This window comes from Mauremys mutica, unplaced genomic scaffold (genome assembly GCF_020497125.1).
Source record: "Mauremys mutica isolate MM-2020 ecotype Southern unplaced genomic scaffold, ASM2049712v1 Super-Scaffold_100033, whole genome shotgun sequence".
NCBI lineage: Eukaryota > Metazoa > Chordata > Testudines > Geoemydidae > Mauremys > Mauremys mutica.
Window position 1 is genome coordinate 331,144 of NW_025423255.1, and position 21,097 is coordinate 352,240.

A 21,097-nucleotide genomic window follows, 5' to 3' on the forward strand; every position below is an offset into this window, starting at 1 on the left:
TAAAAAGACAATTATAGTTGTAGAGCAGTTGCAGCCCAGGTGCAGGGGTTGGCATTAGCTTTCCCCGTGACCTGACCTAAACAAACCCTGAGCATCACGGCTATACTGTTCCCCCATTTCAAAGCAATTCTTAGTCATCAAGTTCCCCCCTTTGGGAACAAATTGTTTCAGTCCCAGTTGCTCTGCTGTTGCTTCAGGTTGTGCTGCAGAGCAGATATTTTTGCTACCATTTTCCTCACTTCAAATATATTGAACTATAACAAAGAGCAGGAACAGGACAGGGCTAGGGGAAAATGTCATGTCACCCTCTGTAACAGCAGAGGAAGATGGGGTAAATCAGAGGGATTCCCTTATTCCCCATCACTTTCCCAGTCCCCCTGTTGTTCAGTTGGTTAGGTCAATATTTTTTCTAAAGGGCTGGGAAGAGGATTCCCTCCTAAATGACTTGGAACTAAGCAAAATACCCATGCATTGGGCTCCCAAAGCAGTTGTGGCCCAGGCCCTGCAGGAGGTCACTCCTGAAGAGATGTCCTTCCTAATCAGGTGCATGTTGCCTATTATTTGGGAAATGCAATCCCTGTCTAGGTAGGGATGGGAAAATGGAAGTGACATTTTCGTTCAGCTCCCCCCGGGAGATGCTGCAAATGTGTAGAAAATGAAATCCTGTGTTGAATGTGCTATAGCTGCAGAAATATAACTATTTTTAATAGAGACCTGACATTTGGTGTCTTACAGGGATTCTAAGCCGCACCTGAATTTAGTCCCTAATTTAAATTTGTGGCACCAGATTAAAGAAATAAAAGATCATAGTTGGGGGAGTTGTACCTCACTATCGCCACTGATCTGTTGTGCAGTTGGTGAAGAATTCTACGCCAGAGAAGTGTCAAATTACTCCAAGTAACGTCAAAGGTGTGACAAGAACTCAAGTAGAAATTGCAGATAGTGCTGGTTGATTTTCACCCCCGAGATGGAAGCTGCGGTGACCTGTGGCTCAGGTAAACTGTCTTTAGAATCTGCTCCCTAGTTAAGTGGCATTGGTCACACTCCTGAAGGATACCATGATTAAATTGGGCACAACTGTCTTTACCAAAGTTTCATGAAGCACAGAGAGAAACAGCTGATTCCTTCAGAGCCATTCCATGCCTATGGGTCCCAATCTGGCTGCCTTGTTGGACAAGAAGCACTTCCATGCTGGGCAAATGATGGTAGCCAATGAGAGAATGTATCAGATTCCAAGTTCAGACTGCAGGATACATGAATGCGGAGTCCAGAGTCTGTGGTTTGGTGTCTTAGTTTTGCTCTAGCATCTGATGCATTTGTATCGCTTCTCCTCCTGCTGCTACTTTGAAGGATTAGAAAGTGTGAAAATAGAGCACAGGTGGTTTTTCTCATGATGCAGCCTTCCCACGTCGTGTGAGACCCCTTCCCCCCCACACTTCTGGGAGAAGCCCCAGGGAGAAATGAACTCACAGAAATGGAAGGCTCCTAGGTTATTGCAGAATGTGTCTTCACACAAAGCTGACTGGGTGGAAATGGGAATTAAGAGAAAACTGCCCTCTGGGTTTATATGTTGTAATTGTTGAATAAATTGGTACCAGCGACAATGAAATTAAACATGAAGTTAATTAGTATTAGGAAGAGGCTGATTACGTGCTAACTTTCAGTGTTACAATATAATTCAGGTTTTCTTGTTCTCTCCCTGCCCCCTCCTACTATACAGGAAATGGTGGCTAATCCTGAAATTAAACTCTCACTCCAAAGGAATTAAAGTGGGGGAATAGGTGAGAGAAATAGCATGTGTGAGAATAGAGACCCAGGATAGACTGTAATTATTTCTATTTCAAATGGAATTTTTGATAAATTTTAAATCTTCTGTTAAGAGGAAAATTACTTGAGACAGTATGTGTAACCTTTTACCCAGTTAGAGGGTAACAGCCACAGACTTCTCCAGGTCTCTTGTTTGCAAAGCAAAGATGTCACATCAGGCAGGAGATGTCAAAATCTACAATGGTGATGGATGCGTGATGGGAGCTTTTCTGCATTGGTTTTTCGGTTTGGTTTTTTTAATGTACTAGGCGATCCTCCGTTTGGAGCAATGTTGAGCTGCTGGACCTCCTCAGCATTTGGGGAGAGGAGGCTGTTGCTGTCTAAGGATTAATATGCTTATTTGCATAGTTAGAACGTAAACAGCTTTAACAGGTTTTGCATTAGCTTCCTCGTCAGAAGTGTGACATTAGTTTCCTCTGCCAGAGGCACCACCAAAGGTGTGATCCGATATCTTTCAACACCAGGTCATCAAAACAGGGTGTGAGTATTAACCAAAGCTTTGCAGCACAATATCGTGTATTACCATATATATAGATATCTTGAATAACTGTGATACAATTATAATTTTGTAATTCTAACTGATTTACCATTTACTTATTATTTAATTGATTTTAATAAAAAGTCTTTATAACTATACCTGTCTGAGTGTGAGCTTCCTGTCATACCCCCAAAGGTCCTTTTATAAACTCTGTAAAGCCTAATTCAAAACAAACGTTATCTTCTAATCAAACACATTGGCAAGCCTAAACCCATATTAATTAATATCCATAATAATGATTATTAATATCAATTACATTAATTAAATAAAATTGAATTAAGTCAATAAATTAAATCAACACCACTAACACACCTCAAATCAGGCTACACTGTCCAGTCCCAGCTGTGCTCCAGCCTTAGAAATTATGATACATATGCACAGATTTCACGATGCATGACAGAAAGGGGCCATGACCGGGACACGCTGCAAGGCAGGGTCAAAGTGAAGGAGCTGTGGAACGCCTACTCCATGGCACGGGAGAACATAAGAACGGCCGTACCGGGTCAGACCAAAGGTCCATCTAGCCCAGTATCTGTCTACCGACAGTGACCAATGAATTTATCCAGTTCCCTTTTAAACATTGTTATAGTCCTGGCCTTCACAACCTCCTCAGGTAAGGAGTTCCACAAGTTGACTGTGCACTGCGTGAAGAAGAACTTCCTTTTATTTGTTTTAAACCTGCTGCCTATTAATTTCATTTGGTGACCCCTAGTTCTTGTATTATGGGAATAAGTAAATAACTTTTCCTTACCCACTTTCTCAACATCACTCATGATTTTATAGACCTCTATCATATCACCCCTTAGTCTCCTCTTTTCCATGCTGAAGAGTCCTAGCCTCTTTAATCTTTCCTCGTATGGGACCCTCTCCAAACCCCTAATCATTTTAGTTGCCCTTTTCTGAACCTTTTCTAGTACTAGAATATCTTTTTTGAGGTGAGGAGACCACATCTGTACACAATATTTGAGATGCGGGTATACCATGGATTTATATAAGGGCAATAATATATTCTCAGTCTTATTCTCTATCCCCTTTTTAATGATTCCTAACATCCTGTTTGCTTTTTTGACCTCCTCTGCACACTGCGTGGACGTCTTCAGAGAACTGTCCACGATGACTCCAAGATCTTTTTCCTGACTCATTGTAGCTAAATTAGCCCCCATCATATTGTATGTATAGTTGGGGTTATTTTTTCCAATGTGCATTACTTTACATTTATCCACATTAAATTAAATTTGCCATTTTGTTGCCCAGTCACTTAGTTTTGTGAGATCTTTTTGAAGTTCTTCACAATCTGCTTTGGTTTTAACTATCTTGAGCAGTTTAGTATCATCTGCAAACTTTGCCACCTCACTGTTTACCCCTTTCTCCAGATCATTTATGAATAAATTGAATAGGATTGGTCCTAGGACTGACCCTTGGGGAACACCACTAGTTATCCCTCTCCATTCTGAGAATTTACCATTAATTCCTACCCTTTGTTCTCTCTTTTAACCAGTTCTCAGTCCATGAAAGGACCTTCCCTTTTATCCCATGACAGCTTAATTTACGTAAGAGCCTTTGGTGAGGGACCTTGTCAAAGGCTTTCTGGAAATCCAAGTACACTATATCCACCGGATCCCCCTTGTCCACATGTTTGTTGATCCCTTCAAAGAACTCTAATAGATTAGTAAGACATGTTTTCCCTTTACAGAAACCATGTTGACTATTGCTCAACAGTTTGTTTTTCTATGTGTCTTACAATTTTATTCTTAACTATTTTTTCGACTAATTTGCCCGGTACCGATGTTAGACTTACCGGTCTGTAATGGCCGGTATCACCTCTAGAGCCCTTTTTAAATATTGGCGTTACATTAGCTAACTTCCAGTCATTGGGTACCAAAGCCGATTTAAAGGACAGGTTACAAACTTTGGTAAAAGTTCCGCAACTTCACATTTGAGTTCTTTCAGAACTCTTGGGTGAATGCCATCTGGTCCCGGTGACTTGTTAATGTTGAGTTTATCAATTAATTCCAAAACCACCTCTAGTGACACTGCAATCTGTGACAGTTCCTCAGATTTGTCACCTACAAAAGCTAGCTCAGGTTTGGGAATCTCCCTAACATCCTCAGCCGTGAAGACTGAAGCAAAGAATCCATTTAGTTTCTCCGCAATGACTTTATCGTCTTTAAGCGCTCCTTTTGTATTTCGATCGTCAAGGGGCCCCACTGGTTGTGTAGCAGGCTTCCGGCTTCTGATGGACTTACAAAACATTTTTATTACCACCTTTGGAGTTTTTGGCTAGCCATTCTTCAAACTCCTCTTTGGCTTTTCTTATTACACTCTTGCACTTAAGTTGGCAGTGTTTGTTCTTTCTATTTGCCTTACTAGGATTTGACTTCCACTTTTTAAAGGAAATCTTTTTATCTCTCACTGCTTCTTTTACATGGTTGTTAAGCCACAGTGGCTCTTTTTTAGTTCTTTTACTGTGTTTCTTAATTTGGGGTATACATTGAAGTTGGGCCTCTATTATGGTGTCTTTAAAAAGGGCCCATGCATCTTGCAGGGATTTCACTTTAGTCACTGTATCTTTTAACTTTTGTTTAACTAACCCCCTCATTTTTGTATAGTTCCCCCTTTTGAAATTAAATGCCACAGTGTTGGGCTGTTGAGGTGTTCTTCCCACCACAGGGATGTTGAATGCTATTGTATTATGGTCACTATTTCCAAGCAGTCCTGCTATAGTTACCTCTTGGACCAGCTCCTGCGCTCCACTCAGGATTAAATCGAGAGTTGCCTCTCCCCTTGTGGGTTCCCATACCAGCTGCTCCATGAAGCAGTCCCCTGCTGCCGGCTCACCAGCCCCTCCCACTCGCCTCCTCAGACCCCCCCCCCATTCCCGCAGCTCACCTGTCCCCCCGCCACTGCCTGCCCACTTGCCTCCTCAGCACCCCCCTTCAGTGCCCCCGGCTCACCTGCCCCCCTGCCACTCACCTCCTCAGCCCCCCACCCTCACCTGCTATTGTGTCATACAGGAGGCCTGTGATGTGCAGGTGGTCAGATTAGATGCTCTAATGGTCTCTTCTGGCTGTAAGGTCGACTAATTTCTGAAAAAATGAGTGTAGCATTGGGAGCAGCGTCTGATGTTTCCCTGTCTAGCCGGCTTGCTGCCTAGAACGAACGCTCCTTGAGTGGGGTGGTCCACAGGGAGTAGCTCAAACCTGCAAAGTCCCTGGCCAGGGGCAGGACATTGGCACAGCAAGGGAGGGGCAGTGACATCACAAAGGCCTTTGGCAGGACCTCAGACTATTGGTCCAAGGTTGTGGGGAGGTGATGACCTCACAGAGAGATGCTGACATCAGCCAGGAGGGACCGGGGCGAGGGGCCAGGGAAACCTCAGAGACCCCTGTGGCTTTGCTGCAGCAAGTCTCCTTCTCCAGGTCTCTCTTTGAGGACTGAGAGAGTATTCGGGTTCACGGACGTGAGCGCCAGGAGGAACCTCTTTCGAGTTTTCTCCTTCCCTTTTAGTGATTTTACTAGAAAACAGCCGTCCCTGTTTAGAAGGTAAGAGCCTCCTGGAGATTTGAAACCTGTTCAGTCTGATCCATCTGGTGAGAGTTGAATTCTAGGCATGGAAAACACGAGTTTAAGGAGGCAGAATATTATTCCGCACCTGAGATTTTGTCCCTTAGACTCATTGGGGACATTAGGGTTTGTCCTTTTTGTTTCACTTTTTCCTCCCTCCCTCCCTCCCTCCTTTCTCTTCGTCTCTTGCTTATTTTGTCCTTTCTCCTGTTCCCCTCCCAACAGCAGGAGGGGTGTGTGTGTGTGGGAGAGAGAGAGAGATATGTGGAGGAGGGCTCTGCAGCTCCCACTGTGGGAGGACCACCTAAAAATGTGGGGCTGAAATAGTGCTCAGGCAATCAGGGCCGGATTAACCTTTTGTGGGTCCCAGCACCAAACATATTTGTAGGCCCCTATGTAGTCACTGTGGGCTCCGAGTGTGGGCCTGGTGGGGCAGTGCCATTGGTGCCATAGCATACCCGGTACTGAACCTCAGAGACATTTTTCATTTTGATCACACACCCCTACATGACTATATGCAGGGGTGAGCTGGAGCCGGTTCGCACGGGTTCGCGCGACCCCGTTGTTAAATTTAGAAGCGGTTTTAGAACCGCTTGTTAACTAGCTTCCCTGCGAGGGAAGCTTGGATGAGCTCTGCCTGGGAAGCCTGTAATTCCTCCTCCCGGCCGCCGGGGGGCGCTGCGCTGTGCTGCGGGAGCCATGTGAGCTGCCTCCTGGCCCTGCTGCTGCTCCTGCTCTTTGGAGCTCTGGCCCTGGGGCTCCTGCTGCTGCCTGGTGGGTGCCCGGCTGCCTCCTGCCGCTCCCAGCCCCGCCCCCGTGTGAGTATCTGCGCCCCTCCCCCGCCTTCCCTGCCCCCAGCCACCCACAGCCAGCCCCTGCCAGCCCCTGCCAGCCCCTGCCCCCAGCCAGCCCCTGCCCCACCCCCTGCCCCCAGCCACCCTCTGCCCCCAGCCAGCCCCTGCCAGCCCCTGCCCCCAGCCAGCCCCTGCCCCACCCCCTGCCCCCAGCCACCCCCAGCCAGCCCCTGCCCACAGCCACCCCCTGCCCCCAGCCAGCCCCTGCCCCCAGCCACCCACAGCCACCCCCCTGCCTGCAGCCAGCCCCTGCCCACAGCCGCCCTCTGCCCCCAGCCACCCCCAGCCAGCCCCTGCCAGCCCCTGCCCCCAGCCAGCCCCTGCCCCCACAGCCACCCCCTGCCCCCAGCCACCCCTGCCCCACCCCCTGCCCCCAGCCAGCCCCTGCCAGCCCCTGCCCACAGCCGCCCTCTGCCCCCAGCCAGCCCCTGCCCCCAGCCACCCACAGCCACCCCCCTGCCTGCAGCCAGCCCCTGCCCCCAGCCACTCCCTGCCCCCAGCCAGCCCCTGCCCCCAGCCACCCACAGCCACCCCCCTGCCTGCAGCCAGCCCCTGCCCACAGCCGCCCTCTGCCCACAGCCACCCCCAGCCAGCCCCTGCCAGCCCCTGCCCCCAGCCAGCCCCTGCCCCCACAGCCACCCCCTGCCCCCAGCCAGCCCCTGCCAGCCCCTGCCCACAGCCAGCCCCTGCCCCCACAGCCACCCCCTGCCCCAGCCACCCCAGCCAGCCCCTGCCAGCCCCTGCCCACAGCCACCCCTGCCCCCAGCCAGCCCCTGCCCCCAGCCACCCACAGCCACCCCCCTGCCTGCAGCCAGCCCCTGCCGACAGCCGCCCCCTGCCCCACCCCCTGCCCACAGCCACCCGCAGCCACCCCCCTGCCCCCAGCCGCCCTCTGCCCACAGCCACCCCCAGCCAGCCCCTGCCAGCCCCTACCCACAGCCGCCCTCTGCCCCCAGCCAGCCCCTGCCCACAGCCACCCTCTGCCCGCAGCCAGCCTCTGCCTGCAGCCCCTGCCACAGCCACCCCCTGTCCCCAGCCAGCCCCTGCCCCACCCCCCACCCGCAGCCAGCCCCTGCCTCCAGCCAGCCCCTGCCCCCAGCCACCCACAGCCACCCCCCTGCCTGCAGCCAGCCCCTGCCCACAGCCGCCCCCTGCCCCACCCCCTGCCCCCAGCCACCCGCAGCCAGCCCCTGCCCACAGCCAGCCCCTGCCCACAGCCACCCCCAGCCAGCCCCTGCCACCCCCTGCCCCCAGCCACCCCCTGCCCCACCCCCTGCCCCAGCCAGCCCCTGGCCGCCGCCACCCCCCTGCCTGCAGCCAGCCCCTGCCCACAGCCGCCCCCTGCCCCACCCCCTGCCCACAGCCACCCGCAGCCACCCCCCTGCCTGCAGCCAGCCCCTGCCCACAGCCACCCTCTGCCCGCAGCCACCCGCAGCCACCCCCCTGCCTGCAGCCAGCCCCTGCCCACAGCCGCCCCTGCCCCGCCCCCTGCCCACAGCCACCCGCAGCCGCCCTCTGCCCACAGCCGCCCTCTGCCCGCAGCCAGCCCCTGCCCCCAGCCAGCCCCTGCCCACAGCCACCCGCAGCCAGCCCCTGCCCACAGCCGCTCTCTGCCCGCAGCCAGCCCCTGCCCACAGCCAGCCCCTGCCCACAGCCACCCCCAGCCAGCCCCTGCCAGCCCCTGCCCCCAGCCAGCCCCAGCCAGCCCCTGCCCCCAGCCAGCCCCTGCCCCCAGCCAGCCCCTGCCCACAGCCACCCGCAGCCACCCCCCTGCCTGCAGCCAGCCCCTGCCCACAGCCGCCCCTGCCCCGCCCCCTGCCCACAGCCACCCGCAGCCGCCCTCTGCCCACAGCCGCCCTCTGCCCGCAGCCAGCCCCTGCCCACAGCCACCCGCAGCCAGCCCCTGCCCACAGCCGCCCTCTGCCCGCAGCCAGCCCCTGCCCGCAGCCAGCCCCTGCCCACAGCCACCCCCAGCCAGCCCCTGCCAGCCCCTGCCCCCAGCCAGCCCCAGCCAGCCCCTGCCCCCAGCCAGCCCCTGCCCCCAGCCACCCGCAGCCAGCCCCCTGCCCCCAGCCGCCCCCTGCCAGCCCCTGCCAGCCCCTGCCCCCAGCCAGCCCCTGCCCCCAGCCACCTGCAGCCAGCCCCCTGCCCGCAGCCAGCCCCCTGCCCGCAGCCAGCCCCTGCCCACAGCCACCCGCAGCCACCCCCTGCCCACAGCCGCCCTCTGCCCCACCCCCTGCCCACAGCCACCCGCAGCCAGTCTCTGCCCACAGCCGCCCTCTGCCCACAGCCAGCCCTTGCCACAGCCACCCTCTGCCCGCAGCCAGCCTCTGCCTGCAGCCCCTGCCACAGCCACCCCCTGCCTGCAGCCAGCCTCTGCCCACAGCCGCCCGCAGCCACCCCCTGCCCACAGCCACCCGCAGCCCGCCCGTCTGCATCACCTGCCCACAGCCAGCCCGTGTCACTCCCTGCCTCCAGCTAGCCCTGCCCCACGCCCCTATCTGCAGCCAGCCCCACATCCACTGGTGCCCTGCAGTTCCCAGGGCAGTAACCCTGCACACCTGCTTTAATGAGGGGGGGGGCAGGGAGCAGCTGGGACCCACACATGTGCACACCCTAGAGTGACCAGACAGCAAGTGTGAAAAATCGGGACGGGGGTGAGGGGTAATAGGAGCCTATATAAGAAAAAGACCCAAAAATTGAGACTGTCCCTGATCACCACCCACACATGTGAAACGGAGCTCATTTCTAGTTCAGCCCCATCTTTTTAAAAAAGAATTTAGGTAGGGTTAAAATACATCTGTATTTTCCTGGACATGTCAGGCTTTTCGGTTCTTAATCACCTCCTGGGAAAATATGGATGTATGGTAACCCTATTGGTACAAAAAATACATGCTGTCGCACATCCCTTAAATCAGAACTTTTTATAGGGAACCCGTTGTTAAATCAGAACTTTTTATAGGGAACCCGTTGTTAAGATTTTGGCAGCTCATCACTGACTATATGCATTGCCATACACAGCTCCCTCAGCCCCCGGTTTTCTTATTGAGCTGTACACCCATGTGGGTTTACCAGTGTCCACAGTGAGCAGAACTTTCATAGTGATCAAGGAAACTCCCCACAGATTTATCTCCTTCCTCATTCAGACCTTCTCTAGCCATGTCTCCAGCAGGGCCGGCTTTAGGCCAATTCCACCAATTCCCCCGAATCGGGCCCCGCGCCTAAGAGGGCCCCGCACCCAGTGAGAATCTCTTCCTTGGCTAGAGGCACCTTTTAAATTTTTATTCACCTGGCAGCGCTCCGGGTCTTCGGCGACACTTTGGCAGTGGGTCCTTCGCTTGCTCTGGGTCTTCAGCGGCACTTTGGCGGCTGGTCCTTCAGTGCCACCAAAGACTTGGAGCGAGTGAAGGACCCGCCGCTGAAGACTCGGAGCACTGTCCGGTGAGTACAAGCCCCATGTGTTTTTTACATTTTTTTTTATATATATAGTCATCCCTGCCGGGGCCCCATTGAAACAGTTTGAATTGGGCCCCGCACTTGCTAAAGCCGGCCCTGGTCTCCAGTACCCCCCATGTCACCAGTCACGGCATGTGGTCCTAGTCTCAGCTCAGTTCTAAAGCCAGCAGATACCTGATCAGTTCTGACAGATCCCTCCCTCAGCCCCCATCCTGCAATGTGAGCCAGCCACCTGCAAACACCATCTCCCCAAAGTCAGGACTTAGCCCTTGGGAATCTGAAGCCACCAGCCTCTCTCCCTCTGCTCCCATCTACATGCTAGTCTGCTACCTGGTCACCACCACCTCTCCCCATGCTTGTTTCCTTTCCACTTTGGACATGCTCCCACCCAGCTGGAAGCTCCCTCTGCCAGCCTGACCTGCTCCCTCTTTCCCTGCTCCCCCTGACATTCCTGTCCTACTGGTGACCTCTGTTCCTTGAGGTGAACTCCAGTGTCTTTAGCTGTTCTAGCTTAATGGCCCCCAGTAGTCACAGAGCCACCTGCAGCTTCTCTGGCTACAGCCATGGGGCCAGTTCCCAGAGGCCAGCCTTAGCCAGCTGCAGCTACTAGCCGCAGGAGGGGTGGCAATGCCAAGGCTGAGCCTGCTTGAACCTTACAATGGCAGCACTAGGGACTCTAAATCCTCAGCCCTGGCCCTAGGCAGCTGCAGACTCTGGAGTTAGGCACTTCCCTCCTCTAGGCCATGGCTTTAAATACCCGAGATTCCCATCACCTGCAGCAGAGGCCACCAATTCCCACGCCCCCCTCAGCCAGCACCTAGTTGTGCAGAAAGCGCAGCCTGAGTGATTTTGGAGGCTGGGGTGCCAGGAGGTTCCCGTCCCTGAGCAGCAGCTCTGCAACAAGCTCACGTGCTTCCCAGTTAGGACATTAGCCGTTACTGACAAGGCTTGTCTGTGTTCTTTTTTTTATCTCATTGCTAGGTGTGAGAAGTATAAACTGTTCAATAGGTTCCATTAGTTGGTTAATAAGATGTTTATAAAGTAAATCACTGGCTTTAAAATAAGATCCAATCTGGAGCATATGAACTATTGACCCCTGGACTCCATCTCTGAGAGGGGACTTGTTTACCATCAGGACACAGGCTCAAACCAGTCCAAACCGGTTTTTCCCGCCAAAACCAGCCCTCAGCTTCCATCTCCTCAGACCTTTTCCCGCCAGCAGCACATTCCTACCCCGGCCGGGGGGGGGCTTTCTCCAGCTGGGACCGGCCCGCTGGGCAGCCCCGGGCTCTCCCCACACCAGACCCCTGGGCCGGAGCCCCCCGGTGAGTGAGAGACCCCGGGGGGGGGGCACTGGGGCTGGGCAGGAAAGTGACTCTGCCCCGGGGAACCTGGGAGAAGCCTCAGAGCTGCCTCAGCCCCAGTGGAGCTGCAGCAGGATCTGACCCGGCACTGCTGGGATTTGGGGGGCAGAGACTGGGGCCTGGCGGGGGGATCCCTGTGGTGTGGGGGAAGATCGGGGGTGTCAGGCAGGGAGGGGAGAAGCTGGAGTTGTAGGGAGGGGAAGGTTGGTGGGGGGGGGGGGGGTGTTGAACTGTCTCTGGGCAGCCAGGAAAGTCCCGGGGGGGGGGGGAGTGGCGGGCGGGCGAGGGGGGGGGGGGGGTTAGTTGGGTCCTTCCCTGTTTGTGCCACTTGCCTCTCACCCCTGATACAAATTCTCTCTAGTTCTGCCCCTTTTCTCGCTCAGTGTCTCACACGGGCTATAAAATCTGGGGCGATTCCCCCCCATCCCCTCCAATGATCAGCTCTCCCGTCTCCCCCGATTTCCCCCATTCTCCCCATGAGTCTCAAATGCCAGTTTAAAATCTTCTCTAGTGAGGGGCATTTTCCCACCCATTTTATCTGCAGCGATTTGTCCTTGTTTAGGTGGGAAATTGTTGCCCTGAGTCATTCCCCAGCACATGGCTGCCCCTGGAGTGGGGGTGGGATGGCTCAGTGGTTGGAGCACTGGCCTGCTAAACCCAGGGCTGGGAGCTGACTCCTTGAGGGGGCCATTTGGGGATTTAGTTGGGGATTGGCCCTGCTTTGAGCAGGGCGTTGGACTAGACACCTCCTGAGGTCCCTTCCAGCCCTGATATTCTATGAGATGCCGGGTCTCTGCCAGGGCAGGGAAGGGAGGCGCACGTGTCCCCCATGGGGACTGCCCAGACCCCCATTTCCCAATCCTAGTTGCTGCCCCCTAACTACCAACACAGTTACCCCCAACCATCAGTTGCCAGTCACCTGCCCGTCCCCCACTGCTGCCCCCTTCCCTCATCCAGGGACCTTCCAGCTCCCCCTCCCCCTCCCTTGCCCTTTTAATCAGCTCCTCAAAGGGCTCCCTGCTGCCCATGGGAATGGTGGGGGTGGGGGAACCATCACTTTGTGTTTATGTATTGGACAGTCGTATAAAATCCAGTCCAACAGTCCTGCTTTTCCACTAATTCGTTAACAACAATATAAAATCCCCTCAGATCTTGGTGTTTTTCTCTCATGTTATCAAATACGCAGTTTGACACATTTTCTTTGCAAATCTCAAAGATTCATATAAAATACCATAAACGTTTGCCCCACTGCTCTCTAGTTGTCTATTTCTAATTGAATATGCCCTGAGATTTCCCCCTGTCTCTCTAAGTATAAAATACCAAGCAAATCTCAGATTTACACCTTTTCTCAGATTCTTGAACCTGGATATAAAATGTTTGCAAATGTTGCCCATTTCCTCTTTATTCATTTATCAAATATTGATGTGAAACACTCAGATTTTGCCTCCTATCGACAACTGATATAAAATCCCTCTGATTTTCCACTTTCCTCTCTATAATTTGCAAAATGGATCCAAAATCTCTCAGATTGGGAACTCTTTCATTTCTGAACGTTGCTCTCAAAGCTCAGGTTTTGCCTCTTTCTATGTCATTATCAAATGTCAGTTAAAAATCCTCTCAGGTTTGCGGCTGTTCCCCGTGTTTTTAAATCCCAGCAACTTCTTCCTTCAAGGGAACGTGTTGCCCTGAGTCCTTCTCCATCCTGGATGTTGTAGGGGGTTAAATTGCCCAGAGATCATCTTTCCCGACTCCTTTGCGAATCATTTGTTCCCTCCTTTACCTCTGTTAAAATGTTTGCCGAAGAAAGAGATCAGCCAGATATTTAATACACATCAAAGCCAGAGGCCTCCCCCTGTTTGGGGATCAGTGGTTCCCAGCTGGTAATGGGAGAGTTGGCTGGACCCTTTTCTTTTCTCCAGCTGGCATGGGATGAGGAGGTCACTCTGAGTGCAGTGTGTGTCCAGAAGTATCCCAAACCCCATGAAAAATAGCCTCTGTGAGGGGTTGCTTCCCACAGTGCTAAGATGTAGCCACCTCTGGGGTGGATCCAGGGTGGCCATTATTTGCTAGTGACAGGCATGGACATTTCTTACCTATTTTGTCCCTCCAGGTCTTCCATACTCCTGTTCAAGAGACATCCCCCGGGGCTCCCTCTGCCTGTGTGACTGGCCAGCAGGGGGCGGTGGTCACTTTCTATCCACTTCTCAGGCACTGTGAGGTAACAGTGTTGCTGGGTGGGGGTGGGGCTGTGGGCAGAGATAGCAGCTGAAGGGGGATTGTGGTGGGGGGAGGCCTCTGGGTGGCTGGGCAGGGGGTACCCTAGTGAGGTTGGTGGGTTCTGGAGATTTGGGGTTTCAGGGGGTGGGTGTGATGTGCCCAGCCCTGAGGCTGTGGGTCCTGGAGGTGGGTATCGCTGGGGGCCTGTTGGCTGCAGAACAGCCGGGGTGGGCGTCTCTTGGGGAGGCGGGACAGGGGGTTAGAGGGAGCCTGGTGCTGTGCCAGGGGCTCTGTCTGGGCTTCCCCCGCAGACTCCTGGGATCGCTGCCCTGCCCAGTGCACAGAGTGTGTGTGGGAGAATCCCCGGTGCTAGGCCAGGGGGTGCCCCTGTAAAGCACCAGGGGATCCCGCAGGGGGGAGGAGGGGGTGCCAGGCAAAGGGCAGCGCAGATCCTGCTGGAGGGCGGGGGGATCCTAGGCAGGCAATGAGGGACTGAGTTCCCAGTGGGGGGGGGTCCCTTTTGGGGGGTCTCTGGCTGTTGGGGTCTTTTGGTGGGGGGAACCCTTTGGGATTCCCAACCTGGCAGTGATGGTCTGGTGGGGGTTCTCTGGCCGGTGGGGGTCTGAGGGGTATCTGAGCTCCCTAGCCAGGGACTCTGGGGGCTGGGTCCCATGGAATATCTGGGGGGGGGGGTGGCTGGGGCTCTGGGGGCTGCTCCTGACCCGTCTTCTTCTCCGTGATTAGCTTATGCCAGAATCCTGGCTCCAAGCACTGCCCGACATTCCCCGGCCAGGTCCAGTCACTGTGATAACTTTCTAGCCACTTATCAAACACTCATCAGAGGGGTAGCCGTGTTAGTCTGGTTCTGTAAAAGCAGCAAAGAATCCTGTGGCACCGTATAGACTAACGGACGTTTTGTAGCATGAGCTTTCGTGGGTGAATACCCACTTCGTCGGATGCAAGAGGTGGGAGTTCCAGTTCCATTCTCCTAGATTGTCCAGTCCTTGTCCTGGATCTGGGGGTGAGGGAGGTGGGAAGGGGGTCAGCACTGCCGCACAATGGTCCCTTCCACAGCATTCTGGACTCATTCTTTCTGAACTCTGGTTTCATTGAGACCATTGTTAATCCAGAGTCATTGTATGGAAAGACAAGGAGTGACTCCGGATCGACAGTGGGGCAAATGAGATCAGCAATTCTCCCTGTGAGGAGGGGTTCTCATTAGCGGCTCTCCCAAGAGAGCTAAAGGAGGGAAGCTTCTCAAACGCTCTGTCCCTCTCTGCTCAGGATATTGGGGTTCAGCTTCCTGGGTCAGATGCTGCAGCCTCCATTGTGATCTGGGAAATCAGGCTTAGCAGCTGCTGCTCCACCAGCGGGGTTCTATGCTGGGAAGTGACCTGAATTAAAGCTGCTTCTCTGCCCGGCCCAGGGGATGACTTTCTCCAGCTGGTCCTAGCCCCCTAGGGCAGCCCTGGTCCCTGTTAATACTAAATTCTGAGCCAGAGTCTCCAGGTAACTGACAGACCTCAGGGAAAGTGCTGGGGTCTGGCAAGAAAGTGACTCTGCACAAACAGCCCCTCCTCATTTCTCCTCCCAGTAGCAATTGCCAGGAAAAAATCCAGCCTTGGGAGAGCAAAGCCCCCAGGAATGGGACTGTCCCAGCCAGAGGGGCAGGGAGAGAGGACAGGGGAAGGAGAGACTGAAAGGGGCAGTGGTAGAAATGAGTGGGGGGAGAGATTTCCAGCTCTCTAGTCCACCCAGACACATGTATTGCTGCATCCCTGGGCAGAACCACTTTCCAGTGAACAAGCAAAGGATCAGAGAGAGGAAAAGCCAGTTCCTGACTCCATATTCCCCCTGCTGGGGTGTGGCTGCCGTGGGGTCAGTGTCCGAGGGAATCCCCCACAGTGACTCCTTTGGTTCTGCTCTTTTCTAGCCTTGTGTTCAGAGACTTTGTTAGGGGGTGAGGAGAGGGAGAAGGGAGGTTAAAAATGTGTCTGGGCTTAGCTGGCAGGAGGGGCCAGGTCTACATTGTAATAAACAGATTTAGCATTTCCCAGCATGGCAGGATCTAGGGTGTCTGTCTGCAGGGAAAGGGCCTGGGGGAATTCTGATGTGAAATTAACTAAAACCTGTTCTGAAATGCCCACAACTGCCCTTCTCCCCCAGACAGGCTGCAGAATGGCGTCCATGTTTTGCTCCAGGTCATCCCAGCCTGACATGGGACAGGGAAGAGAAATGGCTGCAGTGGAGTCAGTTCAGGTAGAGATTATCGGGGGGTTGCTGGTGGGTTCCTGCTGGAGGAGAGGGACAGCAAATACACCGGAGATGGGAAGGTTTGCACAGTCTGGTCTGGAGGTTGGAGCGGGGCAGAAAATTCACAGCATGGGGAAAGGAGGAGGCCAGGGTGTGGCAAACCTGCTGGGAGTTATTTAATAAGTGGCCTAGATTCTAGGAACAGACCCAGGAGGTTGGGAGGCAGAAATGCCCTAATTTGTGAAGAAAGAAAATAACCCACCTATATGGAGCTAGTCAAACTGACCAGAGTCCCAGTGCTGGAGCCTGACCTCACTAACCAGCGGCTGCTGTGAGATATGAAGGGGGCACCCATGAGTCAGGCTTATTGGAGCTGCCTCTCCCTTCATATCCTGCTCCTCACAATGAGGAGGTTATTGGGCTTCCTACCAGGGAGCTCTCCCTGGACCCTGCTAGGGGCTCCATCTCCTGTATCAGTCGGTGGCCAGTAGGTGTGTGATGGATCTGCTGGGAGAGACAAGGGGCTCTCTCTTCGTCCCCCCACCCTGGTATTTGCTGGATACGCTGAGCGGGGTGGGGATGGGACTCTGTTGAGTGGGATCCACACGGAGCTTCCATTTGATTGGCTCCTCTCTGCCACAAATAGTGGGGCTGTGAGTGGGGAAAGAGATCCTGAGTGTTGGACTCTTGCTCTTTCAGGGGCCGGTGACCTTCGAGGAGGTGGCTGTGCATTTCACCAGGGAAGAGTGGGCTCTGCTGGACCCCGCTCAGAGAGCCCTCTACTGGGATGTCATGCAGGAGAACTATGAGACTGTGACCTCACTGGGTAAGGGTTCCTGTCCCCTCGGTTCTTGGAAGGGGAAATGAAGAGATAAAGTTCACACCAGCCCCACAATGCCACCTCTACTCTGTCCTGTTTCAGCATCACCCCAATATGCCAGTGACACACACACACACTGCCACAGACCCTCCCCTGCTGCAGAACACTTTGGGAACAGAGCACAGGAGCCGTATCGCACAGTGTCAAATAGCTCCTGTTTGCTCAAGTGAAACTGGGGGTTAGGTCTGGCATAACTGTTCCATACCCCTAATCATTTTTGTTGCCCTTTTCTGAACTTTTTCCAATTCCAATATATCTTTTTTTGAGATGGGGCGACAACATCTGCATGCAGTATTCAAGATGTGGGTGTATCATGGATTCATTTGCTGTTTTTACAAATATGATATATGATATATTCTGTCGTATCTATCCCTTTCTTAATTATTTCCAACATTGTTCGCTTTTTTTCACTGCTGCTGCACATTGAGTGGATGTTTTCAGAGAACTATCCACAGTGACTCCAAGATCCATCTCTTGAGTGGAAACAGCTAATTTAGACCCCATCATTCTGTATGTATAGTTGGGATTATTTTTTCCAATGGGCTGCACTATGTGCTATCCTGACATCTAGCACTGCTGAGATCCTGCATTCAGTGATATCCCTGCCCTTCCTGTTCCCTTTCTCCACTGAACCCCACCGGCCCATGCTTCCTGTTCCCAGCTTCCCCAGGACACTCTCTCTGTCTCTGAACCTCTCGGTGCGACCTTGAATGCTGGCTGGGAGTATCCATTCAGGGGATCTCCAGCAGCAGAACACTGAATCTCACCCAGGATTACAGATGACACAACTCCTCACTGCTCTGGATTGCACCCCAGCATGTGAAAATGGCCTAGGTTGGTAGTGACATTTCTTGAGACATGCAGAGTCTTGTTCCCATATCACCAGGTGTGATAATGATAACAGGGAAGGCCGAATATGGGAAACTGATTGTTCAGCTTGCTTTTGACCTGCATCATATTTTGCAATATATTCCAAATAAGGAAATTAACGTGCAACGTATGTGTCATTGTTTGGGGTTTTAAGCTTTAAAAGGCTTGTGTGATTTTTAGTTCAGGGGGACAGTATTCCAATAGCTGTTGCCCCCTGTGCACTTTTAACCAAGAAAAGAGCCTCAGGCTGAGCTGATTCAAAATCAATCGTGTGGTCGTTTTCCACAACAGCTTCAAGAGGTCCCTGTGATGGAATGTAAATGTCTTCTTCACACCTTCCCCGTGCAGGAGAATGGCTCTTTGACCAGCTGTTTGCCTTGCTGTCTCTGAGGAACTGCTCTGTGGGTGTTTCCCAGAATTGTAACTTTTTCAGTAATATCATACAGTAAAATCTCATAACTTTACATACAGTGTTACTACACATTTTAACAGGAGGATAATATTCAGTAGATTATGCATTTTCAAATGATACCTCACAAGCCATACTGTGTACAAAATTGATCATAATTTTCTAGAAGAGTGAACATAGGGGTGTAGACTGACACAGTGTCTGAGTGTGTGTTCCCAGCAGATATGTGGGTATTTCAATCCCTCATAAGCACAGTGTTCGGCATCTTCAAGGACCTGAGGAACTAGTCCTAGAAATTCACTGGTTTACCAAGTGTGACACTGGATGGAATTGTGAGACACTTTGGTATTAATAATAAAATAATATTATAATCTGATAAAATTGCAATGAATCATGCTAGATATGCCATGCCAGGTGTCAGTGAAAATGTTTTGATATTCCACGTATGATAATTTTGTTTCTATGTTTGTATCACCTTTGTATTGTAAGTTATAGATATGCAGGGTATATCTGTATTTCCAGACTTGTGCAGTGTTTCTGGGTGACACCCCCAGACATATTAGCATCAACACTGCCTAGCCTGTTTGATGGCCCATTGAGGGTCATCAGCTGTACAATGAGCCCATGGAAAGGACCAAGGGGATACACCTATTGAGTCAGGAAGACATGCCGGGGTATGCCTGTTTAATGAGAACTTCAAGGCTTTTCCATGCCACGTGCTGTGAAGCTTGTGTTTGGGACTCAGGAAGTACAGGCCACATGGCAAAAGGAATATAAAGGGCAGCTGCATCATCTCCATTTTGTCTTCAATCCACCTTCCTACCTCTGGAGCACCTTCTCTACAAACTGAACCCTGGAACAAAGGACTGAATGACCCATCCAATCTGTGGATGTGTTCCAGACAGACTTTCAAGCCAGCAACTCACCAATACTGCTAAGAACCTGATATATCCATTTTGGAATGTATCTGACTGCTTTCCCATTTAACTTCTTTCTGTCTTTCTTTCCTTTAAACCTTTAGTTTAGATGCTAAAGGATTGTCTGGAAGGATGGAATTTTGGGTAATATCCAAACCTATACTGACCTGGTGATGTGGCTGACCCTTTGGGGTCAGAGGAACACTTTGTTTATGTGAGCAGAGTTTTTAAATAACCTCTCACTGTACTGGACCTAGCTGCTGATTAGGAGCCAGAGAACTGGGATGCAATAAAGGGGGCTGCGTGATTTCTTTTTTCAGCTTCTCGATAACCTGTGTTTGTGACTGATCGGTGAGTTTAACTTCAGTATTAACCACCATTTTTGGGAGCATCTGCTCTCCCTTTTTCAGCCTGCCCTAACTTTGGCATTTTCAGTGAGAACTGCCCCTGGCCCACCAGGTCACACTAAGCACTGAAGTTAAAGTAATAGAATGTTTTTTTATGCCCAAGTCTTATGAAATCAACTGAACTCCTTTCTTTTCTTTCATCTGAGCAGGGTTTCTAGTTTTCCAGCATGATGTGATCTCCCAGCTGGAACAAGGGGAAGAGCCATGCGTCCCAGACCTCCAAGGTTCAGAGGAAAGAGAGATCCTGAGATCTCCCTGCACAGGTGAGGAAACATTAAACCACCCAGAATCTGTAAGTGCCTGAAGGAAACATCTGGGATGCCTAACAAAGCCCTTGGGAGGTCTCTCAGTTCATTATTGTCCCTAGCAGGGGTCATATCCTCAGGGTAAATATAGATCTTTGAGTGCTTGCTCATATCCATTCCAGTAAGTGTGAGCATGCCGCGTGCACGCTTGTCAGAAGATTTTTACCCTAGCAACACTCGGTGGGTCAGCGCCGCTATAGCACCAGATATATACCCCTGCCGACCCATCCGCCCCTCAGTTCCTTCTTCCCGCCCGTGACGGTCGTTGGAACAGTGGAGAGTGGCTTTGCTGACCTCCACATCCCTAGCTTCTTGTAGTTATTTACTCTTTATCGTGTATATAGTTCAAGTTCTTGTAGTTATAGTTAATTTTAGTACGTATTTTCATAGTTAGTGTATATAGTTAAGCGGGGGATTGGGGGAGTAGCCCCCTTTCCTCCGACCCGGTGCGGGCTCATGCCCAAGGCACCGGGATTTAATCCCTGCTCGGTGTGCCAGAAGCCGATGCCGGTGGGGGATCCTCATGACTGCTGCCTAAAATGCTTAGGAGAATCCCACCTGACAGACAGGTGCCGAATTTGCAAGTCGTTCAAGCCAAGAACGAAGAAGGAGCGGGACTTCTGACTAAAGCAGCTCCTTATGGAATCGGCCCTTAGTCCTGCGGTGCCGGCACCGTCCACCCAACCTGCGTCGATGAGGAGCGCACCTTCGGCACCAGATCGCTCCAGTACCAAAAAGGACTCCCAGCACCGGCATCTGCCAGCACCGGCTCCCCGGCATTGCTCCCTTTCCCCGACTGGGAAATGACGTACTGCTCCGACCCCATCCTCGCAGAAGGAGCACACATCAAAGTCCATCCGTCGGATCCCGGTAACTGCTGCGGCACCGCCAACACCGGCAACGCAGTTGGCAGCTCCTCCTAGCACGGCACCATCAATTTCGGTACTGCATTGAGTCTGGTGCCACATAGCTCCCCGGCTCATGCTGTGGTCGAGCTCACTCTCCCTTGTATGCCGGAGACCTTCTCAACGACAAGAGAGCTCATCGCGCTGACGGAGTCGATGCAGCCTCAACCCCCGGCACCAGCGGTGCGGGTTATCCAATCCATCGGCAAGCTGGCCCTGATAAGGCCTCCTTCCGTCGGTCCACTGGAGAGACGTCTTTCCAGGTCGCGGTCTCGGAGACATTCCCGCTCCTGCCGTTCCTGATTCCGGCACCGCTCGCAGTCCCGGCACC

General features: G+C 52.7%; 1 protein-coding gene across 1 annotated transcript in view; it reads right to left on the minus strand.

The window, feature by feature from the left end:
* The window catches only part of LOC123358218 (zinc finger protein 420-like), a gene marked incomplete at both ends in the record, with an annotated part of 84,126 nt that overhangs the window by 42,953 nt on the left and 20,076 nt on the right, over positions 1-21,097 (minus strand). The window lies entirely within an intron of this gene.